Consider the following 14,837-nt stretch of genomic DNA (forward strand, 5'->3'; position numbering starts at 1 on the left):
AAAAATTCTATAAAACTTTTTAGCAAGCATAGCCATGTCATCCTCATTCTCTTCATTATCTGAGTCTTTTGATTTGGATTTTGAGGATTTTCAGGCTATAGATTTACTTTTGGGAGCTTTGAAATTTAGCTCATAGGTTTGTAGAGATCACACTAATTCCTCTACCTTCATTGTGTCAGTGTCCCTCAATTCTTGTATCGCAGTGACTTTAGAATTGAACCCGTCAGGAAGTGATCGTAGGATTTTTGCACACTTCTTGCTTTCAAGGACTTTTTCTCCAAGACCCCACATGGAATTAACAATGCCATTTAGTTTAGTGAAGAAATCCATGAATGATTCGTTTTCTTGCATATAAATTTCTTCAAACCTTGTTGTAAGGATTTGAATCTTAGATTTCTTAACAATGTTAGTTCCTTCGCGTGTCATTTCAAGTACATCCCAAGCTTGTTTTACTATATCACACGAGATGATTCTTTGAACTCGTTTAGTGATAAAGCACAAGTGATAGTATTAAGTGCTTTTACACTAGCACTACTTTTTCTTTTCTGACCTGGAGTCTAAAGATTATAAACTTGTACTTTCATGGACTTGATTCCATTTTCACCCACTACTTCCAACATTGGAGGGATCCATTGGGTCATGGTGGCTTGCCACACACTTTCATTACTAGAGTTGAGGAAAATCCTCATTCTAGCTTTCCAGTAGGAAAAGTTCGAGCAATCAGAGGGTGGTGGCCTGGAAATGGATAGACTATCAAAATTTGACATTCCAATAGCTATGGATCTAGCTCTAGGAAATTAATCCCCAAAAGAGAAACCTTGCTCTGATACCACTTGGAAGGATGACCTATAGATGTCCTATAGGGTGGTGAATAGGAAAATCCAAACATTTTGATATAATGCAGAATAATAAATCAATTGAATACAATTTTGTTAAGTATTGATATCAAATAGTTCGTAGGACAACCTTACACTTAAAAGATTTAGATAGGATAACCTTATTTCATGACGTCTTTGAAATCAAAATATCAAACTATTGCAATGAATAAATTTTTCACAATAATAGCACAAATAATAATATCCAACTACCACAATGTGCAAATGAGTTATAGTGATTCGGTGCCTCAATGCAACCTACTCACTCCTAAAATTACTACACTCACAATTTTTGCTTCCACTGTTTCAATGTTTTCCAGGGTCACATTGACAATGTTATACAGTTATTGCAATTTTCACGGGCTATCACAATCAAACCTACTTTGTAATTTTATAAGGTCACCACAAACAAACCCGCTAAGATTTTTGGGCTATCTTAGAAAAACTCAAACTGAAATAATTTAAAAAACAATACTTATCTTCTATTTGGTGAGTCGAAGTAGCTGTAGCTTGAATGCAGCGATCTTCTTCTTGAAATATTGATGAAGTCTTTATATGACTTCAACCCAAAAATATATAAAGGGATCTAATAGATTTTCAATAAAATGAATAAAACCTTATTGTTGCAAATTTGATTCTCCCTTTTCTCAAAGTAGATTATGGATTACTCTATCAAAAACAGTTTAATATAACTTTGAGAAGGAGAATAAAATAATCTGAAAAATAAGAATTACAACACAAATAGCTTGAGAAGGCTTGAAGAATCTTTCTTTACAATACAATATGAAATTATGAATTTTTGTTGTTTAAAGAGTAAGAGAAAGCCTCTATTTATAGCCAAGAATATGTGTAGTTTGGCTGACCCGAGAATCGGTTCGGCTAGCCGAACTTCAAAGATTACTTTCCAATGAAACTCGGATATCACAGGATAAAATCTTTTAAAACTATGGCTGGCCCAAGCTCAAGTTTGGCTGGCCGAGCAGGAGGTTCGGTTGGCCTAATTGATCTAAAATATGATTTTTGTTCCATTGTTAGAAACTTGACCAAACCCACATTGGGTTGGCTGAACCCTAGGTTGGGTTGGCCGAATGTCACGCCCCAAACTCTGAAACTGGGCTCACAGAATTCCCGATTGCTGAATCTAGCGGCGATAGCCTCCGTAGTACCCTATTCTTGGCTCCTGACGCCCATTCACCAGGTTCCGATCCCAGGATCCTACAAGGAAAATTTCTATAACATAAGCCTGATTCATAATGAGCATACCCAAGATCAAAACATCATAACCACAGATAAATAACTACAAGAACAACATTAAAAAATTCACTAAGAATTTAAACTTTTTACTAGTACAAGGCTCAATGGAAAATACAAAGTCTATATAAAGAAAACTCCAAAAGGATCAATGGCACGCTCCAACTCCAGCTCCACCCTCTGGACTCAAATCACTTGTATGCATCAATTATACATAAGCTTATAGAAAGCTTAGAGAGTAGTGTAAGTTTGTGTAGAACAGGTATCATGAATGTGATATCAAAGTATGCGGAAGAATGTTGTAAGACCATGAATACCACTAGCCGTCACAAGGCTAAGCAATGCAAGGCAGGAATACCATCTGTCATTCAAAGGCTATACAATGCGGGGCTATATAGCCAAGTACCATATGCAATTTGCAATGCGGTCATGCTCATCCTCATATCAAGTACATAAATCAGTATAGTTCCTCTCTGAGAAATCACCGGGGTCAAATACACTATCTACTGACTGCCGCTCTCCTAGCCGCACAGCCCAGCAAGCGTAAGAGACCTCACTACCTACCTATGGTCAACTAATCACTAATAAGGCTCGATGGTAGTGGACCCATTTACGAGCTAGTCAAACTCAGCCTAGTTATTGCCCCCTCAGTCAGGCGGGTAAGACCACACCCCCTCCCAATCGACCATGATACAGTGGGAGACACGGCCTAATGGTAAAGGCACCGGCACTCATGTTTTCCACTCGATCTTAGCGTTGGAGCATCTCCTGGTACCATGAAGGTTCTGGGACTTTCACCCAAGAACATCCTACGTGCCCTCAGTGCTCAAATAAACATTTCTGGTGTCCAAATCTGGCCATCCACGATATACCTGTGGAGGCTATGACCCTGATGAAGCTAGGACGAATATCAACCATGTTATGGAATGCCAGATGCATGAATCACACCAATCAAACATGCATCAAATCCTGCGCATCTAGCGTGCTTAAGTGGGACAACTCCACCACCTAGGGAGTCTCATCACAGTCTGCCCAATGGCATAATGCCATGACTAATCAACTATCCACCAAGCACACAAATGATGCTCATGAGTCATGAAAATGACTAAGTGTGCCATGAGATGATGTACTCTTCTCGATTCTAGGTACTTAGACAAATTTCCATGGAAAAGAAGGAACACAACCACTAGTGGGGGCCCAATAGCTTGGGGTATCCCACGAGACTAAGTAGACAATGCTATGGGCCTAAATAATGAGAATGGGCCTAGCAAAGGGTCTATGGTGGACATTTAACCACCCATAGATGAGAATGGGCCTAACAAATGGGCCTAGAAGGGGTCCTCAATGGGGACATTTAACCACCAATGTCTCCTAAGAAGGTGGCCCAACAAAAGTCTACCTAGAAGCAAGGCCCAAGGCCCTAATACTATCATAAAAAATGGGCAGCCACAAACATATATATATTTCTCACATAATGGCCTCCAGATAATGGCCTAAACCTACAAATAACAACATGGGCCCATAGGAGAGATTATGGCCCAATAACAATGTCACCAAAACCATGCATTATGTTCGACTTAGTGGGCAGCCCATAAACCCAAGTACAAAGGCAAAAGATCATATCCATGTTGGGCCAAATGAGCCTTACAACGTCAGCCCAACAACTAGCAAATTAGGTGGGCAATTAAGGACCCAATCACATCTATTTTTCAGCCCAACTAGTCCAACACAATGGTGGAAGCAGCCCATATATACAACTGGGCCAAGCTTGGATGTCCCAGCCCATCAGGGCTTGCTAGACATCCCAAAAAAATATGGTTCATCTAAGGTCCTCATAATTCAACTAAAGTGGGCCTCTAAGAGCACTAATTAAACCTAAAAATTTAAGAATAAAAGGATCAAACATACACACAAGTCTCTCAATATGGTGGGCCCCACACCCTTTAAAATTTCAGCCACATACAATGTACTTTTAAGGCCCCTTGCTGGACTTTCAGCCCACCTAACTTCCTGAGCCTGCTGAGGTTCAGAAATTGGTAAAATTAAGTGAATATTAATTCCATGGTGGCCAACAACATACGCAGGGGGCCCCACCAGATGGAGAGTGGATATGCACCACATAAATCAAGTGGGCCTACTGCTGGACTGCAAGTCCAATAGCAGCCCAAGGCAATGGGCGTCCCAATATGGGTGGACGGTCCAAGGCTTGGACGACCTGGCCAATATACATCAGGGTGGGCCCCATGTGTGGACATCCACCAGGGAGTGGACACATCCACATGGGCCACACCAAATGGGTGGACAGATGGATGAAACACTACATCATGGTGGGCTCAAGGGGGGGTGGGACGGCCAACCCATGCTAGACGTCAACCCCACTTGGGACGTCCTGTAGGGCTGCTGGCCCAACAAATATGGGCCCAAAGTGGATGGTCTGAATGCCCTGACACATATGGAAAGGGTCCCAGTAAGGTGGGCTACCAAAAAGGAGTCATTAGAGAGCCACACACACATGATTTAACAATTTACAAAAAGTGGACAGCAAGTTCAGAAAAATTCTGCTGTAGAAATTATGTTGCTGCCCTCAACTTGTACACCCCACTAGAGTGGGCCTAGGTTCACCAAAAATTGGGAAAACATGGGGCCAAGATCCCCTTATATATGTACATCTATATATATATATATATATATATATATATATATATATATATATATATATATATATATATATATATATATATATACACACACACACACATCAAGGTGGGGTCCGCAAAGGTGGCCCACCATTTCAAAAACAATTTAGTATTTTAAGTTCTTCATCAAGCAGAATGGCTGGACAGTCTAGAAAAATCTGGACTGTCCAGCCCTCTTGGCCCATTCTTTTGGGTGCTCAAACATGGGCAGATGGAGGTGCGATTTGGCACACTTCTAGGTGGGGTCCACACCTCCAGAAATAACCCAATAGTGGGGAGTAAAATACTCCTCTAATCACCCCATAATCCATGCTCAAAACAGTCCAAAATCAGTCTAGAATATTTTCTAGATAGCAATATAAATCTGAATAAAACTACCCAAAACTATTAATTAAAAAGGGAAATACCTCATGAAATTTGTGTTATGGTCCACCTTAGTGGACCCCACAAATATCCAGACCAAACCTCCTTCCTAAAATCCATTACATGTACCACATATGGGGTAAATGGGACACCAATGTCCATAGTGTGGATAGCAATAGGCATCTACTATATTTGGACAGTCTGGACATTGCAAGGCCACTAAGTGGGCCACACACTTCAGAAATCAGATAATGAGAAAAGGAAAAATCAAGATCCGACCACAAGAGAGGGTCTTCGCCACTGTTGAGGCCCTCCCTTCATTTCAAACATTCACGTCATCCACTATGTACATTTACAATGAGGATCATAGACATGCATGGAATAAAAATTCAAATCTAAGGTGGCGATGCCATCCCCACCAAGATCTAGGGTCTAGATGACCCCACAAGGACATGCATCAAAAGAAAAAGCCATGATGGGGGTCCATGGGGAATGGCCCCATCCATGGAACATGCATGCAAGAAGGATGGGCCATGGGCCTCATCCATGGAGACTTTGGGGCCTCCACCATCATTTAATGGGCCCCATAAGCTCATAAAGGTGGAATGAGAATGTCTAAGAAAGAAAAAAAAAATCTTAAGCTAAAAGACACCCACCTCAATGGATCTTGACCAAACTTCTTCTAGCTTTAGGTGCTATATCTCCAATGGTGAGGTTTTAATGGTGATGATGGGTTTTAGATGGTGGGATTAGGAGGATTTTTAGGTGCAAGGGGCTGGAGAAGGAGAGCTTCTCCCATGGATGTCTAAGGCTAGAGAAGAGAAGAGAATGAGAGAAAGGAGAGAGATGAGAGAAAGAAATGGTAGCTAGAGAAGGAATGATGAGAAATGATGAGTTTTTTAGGGAAGAAAACTACTCATTGTACATGGGGAAGAAAACCCATGATGATTTTTTTAAAAGAGAAGCGATAATTGCTTGAGAGTTGACTAAAGCTCTCTCATGGGAATTGATGCACTAGTGTGAGCTCACATGGGAAAATGTGCACACCCTAGGTGGGACCCACAAATCACGATCAACGGTCCACAACAAGCACGACCTACATCTTTTGATGTACAAGTCAGATTGCCGCACGAGCCACGGAGTTGGAACGACAGCGATAATGCGGTCACTATGACGCTAGTTTCGAGTCGATCTAGACCGAGTTTATATGATGGGACTTAAGGGTCATCGCAAATGCAAATCGTAGGTCGCGGGTCCCCGGAATTCGACCGGTAGGACCGCGAGAACTAACGAAACAAAACGGATACTAAGGTTAAGGGTCTTACACCGAACCTACGGCAAAAAGATATTTTGAGATCTGTCTTTTTGACTGAATCTTATACAGTTGGTCCAAATAGTTAGGCTAGTCAAACCAGACGTGGGGTTGGCCTAACTTGAGTGTATTTAACATGAAATATGATTTTAAATATACATGAGTGAAATACACCTAACCTATAGTCAACCTAGATTTATACCACCTGTAAGTTGACTCATACGAAGTGTTCTGAACTTTAAACCATAAATGATCTTGCTTTGAGATGTTGAGTCTTCTTTTCAAATGCTTGATCGAGTTGATAGTTGGTCTTCAGTCGAGCTTGCGATTGAAACCGGACTACGAAATTTGACAAACTAAAATGTGCTTTAAGTATAAACACTTACACTGGCTCTACCTCCTGGGTTGTTGGAAAGTTTTTATTTTTACTCTAAGTATCATACTTGCAATTTGAAGTTGTGGTTTTAAATTTTTTTTAGTGTAGATGGGTTGTGTCCCGTTGGAGTAGAGATCAAAATAATCGACTCTCCTCCCAAGGTGGACTAGTCTCAGGCCTTGATCATTCATTTAGGAAAGGCAGTCAACACCACTTGGATTCCATGACAGACCCAGTTGATAATCTAAATGCAAATCTAAATATGTCAGAACCAAAACGAAAAAAATCAATGCAATCCTCCTCTTGAGGATGAGAATGAAGTTCATAGGAATGTGTTAAAGCAACCACGGACTTTATGTGAACATCTACACCCTGAGAGATCAACTTTACCATCTTGCATTGTGTTCCTTGCTTACACAAGGAACATTGATTTTAAATCGGGTGTGATTCAATTGATTTCTAAATTTCATGGCTTGGATTCTAAAAGCCCTTACTTGCACCTCAAGGACTTTGAGGAAGTGATTATAACATTACAAGTGAACAATGACAACGGGGATGCACTCAAACTTAGGTTATTCCCACTTTCTCTGAAGGACTGGGCCAAAGCATGGCTCAACTCTCTAAGACCTCATACCATCACTACATGGCAAGCCTTAAGTAGAGAGTTTTTGAAAAAATTCTTTCCCAAGCACAAAACAAATGCACTGAAAAATGAAATCATGTCATTCTCCTAAAAGGGGAATGAACTATTTTTCCAAGCTTGGGAGCACTTCAAAGACCTTCTACTCACTTCCCCACATCATGGTTATGAACCATGACACTTGATTGATTCGTTCCGAAAGGGGCTCACTATGGATACTCGTCAGTTCATAAAGATGATGTGTGGTGGAACCTTCCTTGACAAAGTTCATAATGAGGCTTAGAATTTTCTAGACATGTTAGTAGAGAATACCAGACATGGGATATCTCTGCTAAACCGGAACAAACTAGACACATTCCTAGAGAGAAAGCGGGGATGTACATACTAAGAGAGGAAGACGACCTTAATGCAAAATTTGTGGCATTGTCTAGAAAGGTTGAAGCCATCGAAATTAGGAAGATTAATGCGATTAAAGCAAACACCTCCTTAGGTAATTCTTGTAGTGTTTGCGGTGGTGCTGACCATAACATGAAGGATTGTCCAACAATCCTAGCTGTACAAGATATCATGCATGAGAATGGGCAATCAAATGCTACAAATAACTACCAAAGGCCAGTTGTGCAACCAATGGGAAACACGTACAATCTAAATTGGCATAACCCTCCTAATCTTAGTTGGAGGAGTGTTGAGGGTCAAATATTGCATATTAGACCCCATTTATTACATGGATTTACGAGCATGGTACTGTTTAACGGCTCAATTTAATCATGTTTGTGATGCAAGGTGTATTTACGAGCTGGGACTGAAAAAGGTGCTAAATGCATGGATTTGACGCTCCAGAATCACCAAGGCAAGGTATGGACCCCAGGGGAGAAAGATTAATGGATTTACACACCAGAGATCCGAGAAAATCGAGAAACTGAAGCTCAAGTGGCCCGAAATTGGTCCAGAATGCAAGATCACAGGGTTCCCACCATCCGTTTGTCTCAAAACTTTATATCTGGCCTGAGGAACCCAAATTAACCGTACACGTCAAATTTCAATCATTGAATCCTTGTGGAAGTGGCCCAATGGACAGATCGGCCCATAAATATTTGATTTGGGGCCCACCTAATATCTGGATATGCTTCAATTTTGGTCTCAACCCCTTAAATCAGATGAGTAAAAAGATGGACGGTGCAAATATCTCACACTACATCACTGTGGACCCCACCTCGGGTAGTGTGTACACGAGCACATGTATACCGGATGTGCACCGAACCGTTCAAGCCGGTCAAACTGAGTTTGACCGAGTCTTCTTCACAAAAACGGAAACATCAGTTTCCTTTTCCAGTGTCCGTGTAACGGACGAACTCTGTCCGTCTTGCGGAAGTTAGTGGGCCCCACACATCAGTCATTTGAAGGATTTGGACCATCCATTGTGTCCGGAGGGGGTGTGTAACTCTCACCTAGCTCTCCTTTTGACACCATTCAAGTGATTGAAAGATCCTAGCCGTTAAACGTAGGATGGACAGCGGAATAAAAGATCTTGTGGACCACATCAAAAGAAGGTCAAAAATACACCTTCCCGACTGAAATTCTGAGAGAAATTCAATGGACGGATCGGATCTCTCATATAACATCAATCATGGGCCCCACTGACGCCGAAAATCCAAAATTCTGCACTTCTTACGCACTACGCGCGTCCAGACGCTGTCCAGTTTTGACGATCATTTTGTGAACGAGATCACGGTCGGATCTCTGATCCAGATCGTCCACACGTTGCAACAGGTGGCCAAGACCATGACCATGCAGTCAGAACCAACGATGGGACGTCCACTGTCCAAAAATTCAAGCCAAACGCAAGTTGATTTGCGTTATTTTTCCGCATGCGCACGATGATGCGTAAAGGCTATGAAACCGACTTCAGCAGCACCGACATCTCCCTTGCTAGCTATAAAATAGAAGAAGACACGAGAAAGAGGGCATCTGGGACGTGGAGTGCAGCCGTGGAAGCGAATTTTAAAGCCGGTTTTCAGGAGTTCTTTTCTTCCTTTTTCTTTTTTTTTTGTTTATTTCTTTCCTTTCATGTTTTCCCTTGGTTTTAGCATGACCATGCTAGGCTAAACCTCTTAGCTAGGGCTAAGAGGTGAAGCTTGTGGCGTGATGGGTAGTGTTCTACTGGTTTGATTCATGTTATGAACTGATTTGATTCTGGTTTGATTATCATGGAATGCCTTTAGTTGTTAATGGTTTGTTGTGACTGAAATTATAATAGATCTGTGATGGCTTGAGTATTTCCTTTTTCCTCTTTGTGATTATGAAGTCAGGAAGCTCTGTTGTTTACTATCATCTCTTGGGCATGGTTAGATGACGACACCCTTCCTACCGTTCACACATCTCTCAGATTGAAGTAGATTGGTTTAATTCTGTTGTTTGCTTTGTCTCATGGGCATGGTTTTGTGATGGAATCCATTCTAATTTACTTCAAACTTATCTCTCTAAAACTAGATCAAAAGACGTTTAGATTTGATTTGTAGGTTATATCTTCCAACTGGATGAAGATGGGACTCGAAGTCCAGTTGAGTTCATGAATCGACCGTAGATCTCCCTGATCTCTACAAGTGGATCCTCTGAATCCCTAGTTTCCTTCCTCTAAATTCCTTAGGTTTTAAATTAATAATTCACCATTATTAAAGTTTTTGGCGCCGTTGCCGGGGATTGACGGTTACGTTTTCTGAGATTAATTAGTTTTAAAATTAGTTTAAGATTAGGATTTTTCTAACTTTAGGTTTAGATTTTTCTGATTTCTAGAAACTAACCTATTATCCTGTTTTATAGAATCCTGACATAAACTTCGAAATTGGTAATCCCTTTCCAATTCCTCTACTTTTTCTATTTTTAGAAACTAGTTTATTTTTAGAAACTTTTTAATTTTAGGTTTAGATTTTCTATTTTAGAAATTTTCTAATCCTGGGTCTTCTTTTTAGAAACTAACTTAGCTTCTAGGTTTAGGGAACTTTCCTTTTTAGAAACTAACTTTCTATTTCAATTGTAGGAACTTTCTAACTTTAGACTTTCTATTTCAGAAACTAATCTCTTTTGTTTTCTTTTGCAGGATCTTAACATAGGAACTTCTTATTTGGTACCATCTTTCTAACTTCTCCTCTTACTTTTTGTACTTTTCTAATTTTAGATTTAGATTCTTCTCTTAAGTAACTTCCTATTTTCTAGTTTTAAAAATTTTTCCATTTTTTTATAAACTAACTTTCTATTTTTATTTTTAGAAACTTTCTAATTCTAACTCTTTTAGAATCTAACTTTGTTTCCTAATTTATTTTTAGAAATTTTCTACTTGTAGACTTTTTGTTTAGAAACTAACTTTCCTATTTTGTAGGCTTTTAAGATAGAAATTTCTAATTTGGTAAGCTCTTTCTCTACTTTCTATTTTTCAGATCTCTTTTAGTAACTTACTTTCTAGTTTAGGACTTTCCTAATTTATTTTTAGAAATTTCCACTTTCCTTTAGGAATGTCTTCTTTTAGAAACTAGTTTACTTCTATATTTCTTTTTAAGGATTTTCTAATTTTAGACCTCTTTAGAAACTGACTTGTTTTGTTTTCTTTTGCAGGATTTTAATTTAGAGACTCCAATTTGGTAACTTCTTTCCAACCCTCTCTTTCTTTCTAGATTTTCTTTTCCTTTCTTAAGATTAGGTTTTGAATTTGATTGAGGGCTGCGAGTGTTTCATGCCCAAGTGGGCCCGTGACAACACTCGACGTCTCTTGACTGAAGGGGGATTAGTTGAGGGGTTAACTATTTATCGCAGGACTAAACACCACTTAAAGTCCCCTGAGTTAATTGAAGTGATGGCTGAAAACCAACCTCTTCTACCCCAACCTAGGGTGGAGGACATTTAGGATGAGAATGAGGTGCATCAAGCACCCCCGCCTCGTGCATGATTTTTCCTGAAAATACAAGACATATGGACATCAAGCCAGGGGTTATCCAACTCCTTCCTAAGTTCCAATGGCTTGAATCTGAAGAACCATATCTACATTTGAAAGAGTTTGATGAGATTATAGCCACTTTATATTTTCAAAATGTGTCTGAGGACACAGTTAGGCTGAAACTCTTCCCTTTTTCCTTGAAGGAGAAGGCTAAGACGTGGTTACATTCACTGCGTCCTAGATCCATTGGCACATGGAATGATATGCAGAGGGAATTTAAAAAGAAATTTTTTCCACATCATAAAACGATTACCCTTAGAAAAGCAATCATGAACTTCACCCAAAAGGAGGATGAAACATTTTACCAATGTTGGGAAAGGTTCAAGGATTTGGTTAGTTCATGCCCACAACACGGCTTTGAAACGTGGCGCATTACAAATTTTTTCTACGATGGACTAACATCTTTCATGCGCCAAATGGTCGAGACAATGTGTAATGGAGAATTCATTAATAAAAATGTCGACGAGGTATGGGATTACCTCGATAATCTTGCTAAAAAAACACAATCATGGGACTATTACCCAAAATCGAACACCACGTCTAGGCCGACTCAATCTAAGGAGAAAGGTGGATTGTATCTCTTGAAAGAAGAGGATGATCTCAAGTATAAAGTGACTATGCTCATAAGAAAATTCGAGGCCATGGAAGGAAAGAAGGATAAGGTTAATGAAAGCGTTTGCGGCATCTGTGATTGCAACATTCATACAACTGAAAATTGTCCTACAATACCCACCTTTCAAGAAGTGTTGAATGAACAATCCAATGCGATAAATACTTATCAAAGACCTTTCAATGGACCAACCTCTAATATGTACAATCCTGGTTGGAAAAATCATCCAAACTTTAGTTGGAGAAATGGACAAACTGCTAACCCTCAAGGTTTCTTCAATCAAAATCCAAATCAGGGGAAACCTCAAGAAGAACCGGTTCAAAATTCCATACAAGAGCTGACCCAAGCAATGTGAGATTTTATGCAAAGGATGGATTCATGTATGACGGTTATAGAAAAGGGGATGCTTCCTGTACAACCACTCCCCAATCCTAAACTGCAATACGAGATAAGTAATCCCAGCTCTTCAAATCAAATGGAGCACGCTAAATCCATCACCACTCTTAGGAGTGGGAAGATCATTGTTAAAACCCTTCCGGTTAGGCCCAAAAAGCCTCAAGAACTAAAAGAGGACAACAATGATGGATCTAGTGAGGCCCCACAAAAATTAGAACCGGGACTTCCAGAAAAGTCAGTTGCTCCATTTTCCCAACCGTTGGTCGCACCAAAACCTCTCTCTAACTCTCAGGATATCCTAGAGGTGTTGAAACAAGTGAAAGTCAACATTCCTCTACTTGATGTCGTAAAACAGATACCTTCATATGCCAAATTCCTGAAAGACTTATGCACGGTTAAACAACGGTATAGTATTCAAAAGAAAATCTTCTTGACTGAGAAAGTGAGTGTCATCCTAAAGTAAGACGTGCCACAGAAATTCAAAGATCCCAGTAGCCCAACCATATCATGTGTAATCAGGGACCATCGAATTGATCATGCACTTCTTGACTTAGGAGCGAGCATCAATCTGATTCCCTATTCGGTATACAGATAGTTAGGTTTGGGGGAATTAAAACCCACCCTAACCACACTACAACTTGTTGATCGCTCTATTCGTGTACCAAGAGGGATAATTGAGGATGTGTTGGTCCAAGTTGATAGATTTTACTACCCTGTAGATTTTATCATCTTGGACACCGAACCCATCAATAACATGAGCACTCAGATTCCCATCATTCTTGGTCGCCCATTCCTTGCCACTTCAAACGCAATTATCAATTGCAAGAATGGTGTCATGACTATGTCTTTTGGGAATATGACATTGGAGTCAAACATCTTTTTCAATAATGGCAGAAACTTAGAGGATGATGACGATTTCCATGACATTAACATAATTAACTCTTTCGTGGAAGATACAACACCTCTGACCTTATCCTCTGACCCTCTAGAGATGTGCGTGGCCCACTCCCATGATTTTGATGATGACATGATTAGGGAGACGTGTACCTTGCTTGATACTGCACCGGTACTTGAAGTTAACCGATGGAGGCCACAATTTGAAGAATTGCCATAAACAGATGTAGTGTCTCTACCGTCTAACCTCAAGCCACTGAAGCTTGACCTAAAACCTTTGCCCTCTGATTTGAAATATACATATTTAGGTCAAGATGAGACATACCCAGTGGTGATCTCTGCCCATCTAGAGAAAGAACAGGAGAGTATGCTCATATCTACTCTCATTGAGCATAAGGGAGCCCTTGGATGGATGATAGCGGACCTCAAGGGAATAAACCTCTCAATTTGTATTCACCGTATATATCTTGAGGATAATGCGAAGACCGCTTGGCAATCACAACGTAGACTAAATCCAAACATGAGGGAAGTGGTTAAGGCCGAGGTTCTTAAACTATTGGATGTGGGTATCATATACCCCATATCCGATAGTCAATGGGTGAATCCAACTCAGGTAGTTCCTAAGAATTCTGGGATCACCATCGTAGCCAATGCCAATAATGAACTCATGCCAACAAGAGTTACTACTGGTTGGAGAATGTGCATTGACTACAGGAAGCTGAATACCTTCATGAGGAAGGACCACTTTCCTTTCCCCTTCATTGATCAAATCTTAGAAAGGCTAGCTAGTCATTCCTATTACTGTTTCCTTGATGGGTTTTCGGACTTCAATCAGATTGAAATCGCCCCTGAGGACTAAGAAAAGACCACATTTACATGTCCCTACGGCACCTTTGCCTACAGAAGGATGCCATTCGGATTATGTAATGCCCCTGCCACCTTTCAGCGATGTATGATGAGTATCTTTTCTGACATGGTGGGAAAATATCCAGAGGTCTTCATGGACGATTTCTCTGTTTTCGGTTCATCTTTCAGCAAGTACTTAGAGAGTCTTAAATGTGTGCTGAAAAGATGTGAAGAAAAGAACTTGGTACTTAATTGGGAGAAGTAACATTTCATGGTTCATAAGGGAATTATCCTTGGACATATTATCTCATCCAAAGGAATCGAGGTGGATAAGGTAAAAATTGATCTTATCTCTAACCTACCTCTACCCAAGAACATATGGGACGTGCGATCCTTCTTAGGACACGCTGGGTTTTACAGAAGATTCATAAAGGACTTTAGTCTCATCTCTCATCCTTTATATAATCTACTTCAAAAGGATGCACCATACGAGTGGATTAAGCCATGTTAGGAAGCTTTCACTAAGCTTAAGGGCATGTTGACTAGTGCACCCATCATACAACCACCCGACTGGGGCATTCCTTTTGAAC

At 40.2% G+C, this 14,837-nt stretch overlaps 1 non-coding gene across 1 annotated transcript; it reads right to left on the minus strand.

The window, feature by feature from the left end:
- Positions 1-11,752: 11,752 nt before the first annotated feature.
- LOC131252317 (small nucleolar RNA R71) lies at positions 11,753-11,859 on the minus strand. The gene has a single exon (XR_009174345.1). It is a non-coding gene; the product is annotated as a small nucleolar RNA R71 (small nucleolar RNA).
- Positions 11,860-14,837: the final 2,978 nt, after the last annotated feature.

This window comes from Magnolia sinica, chromosome 7 (genome assembly GCF_029962835.1).
Source record: "Magnolia sinica isolate HGM2019 chromosome 7, MsV1, whole genome shotgun sequence".
Taxonomy (NCBI): domain Eukaryota; kingdom Viridiplantae; phylum Streptophyta; class Magnoliopsida; order Magnoliales; family Magnoliaceae; genus Magnolia; species Magnolia sinica.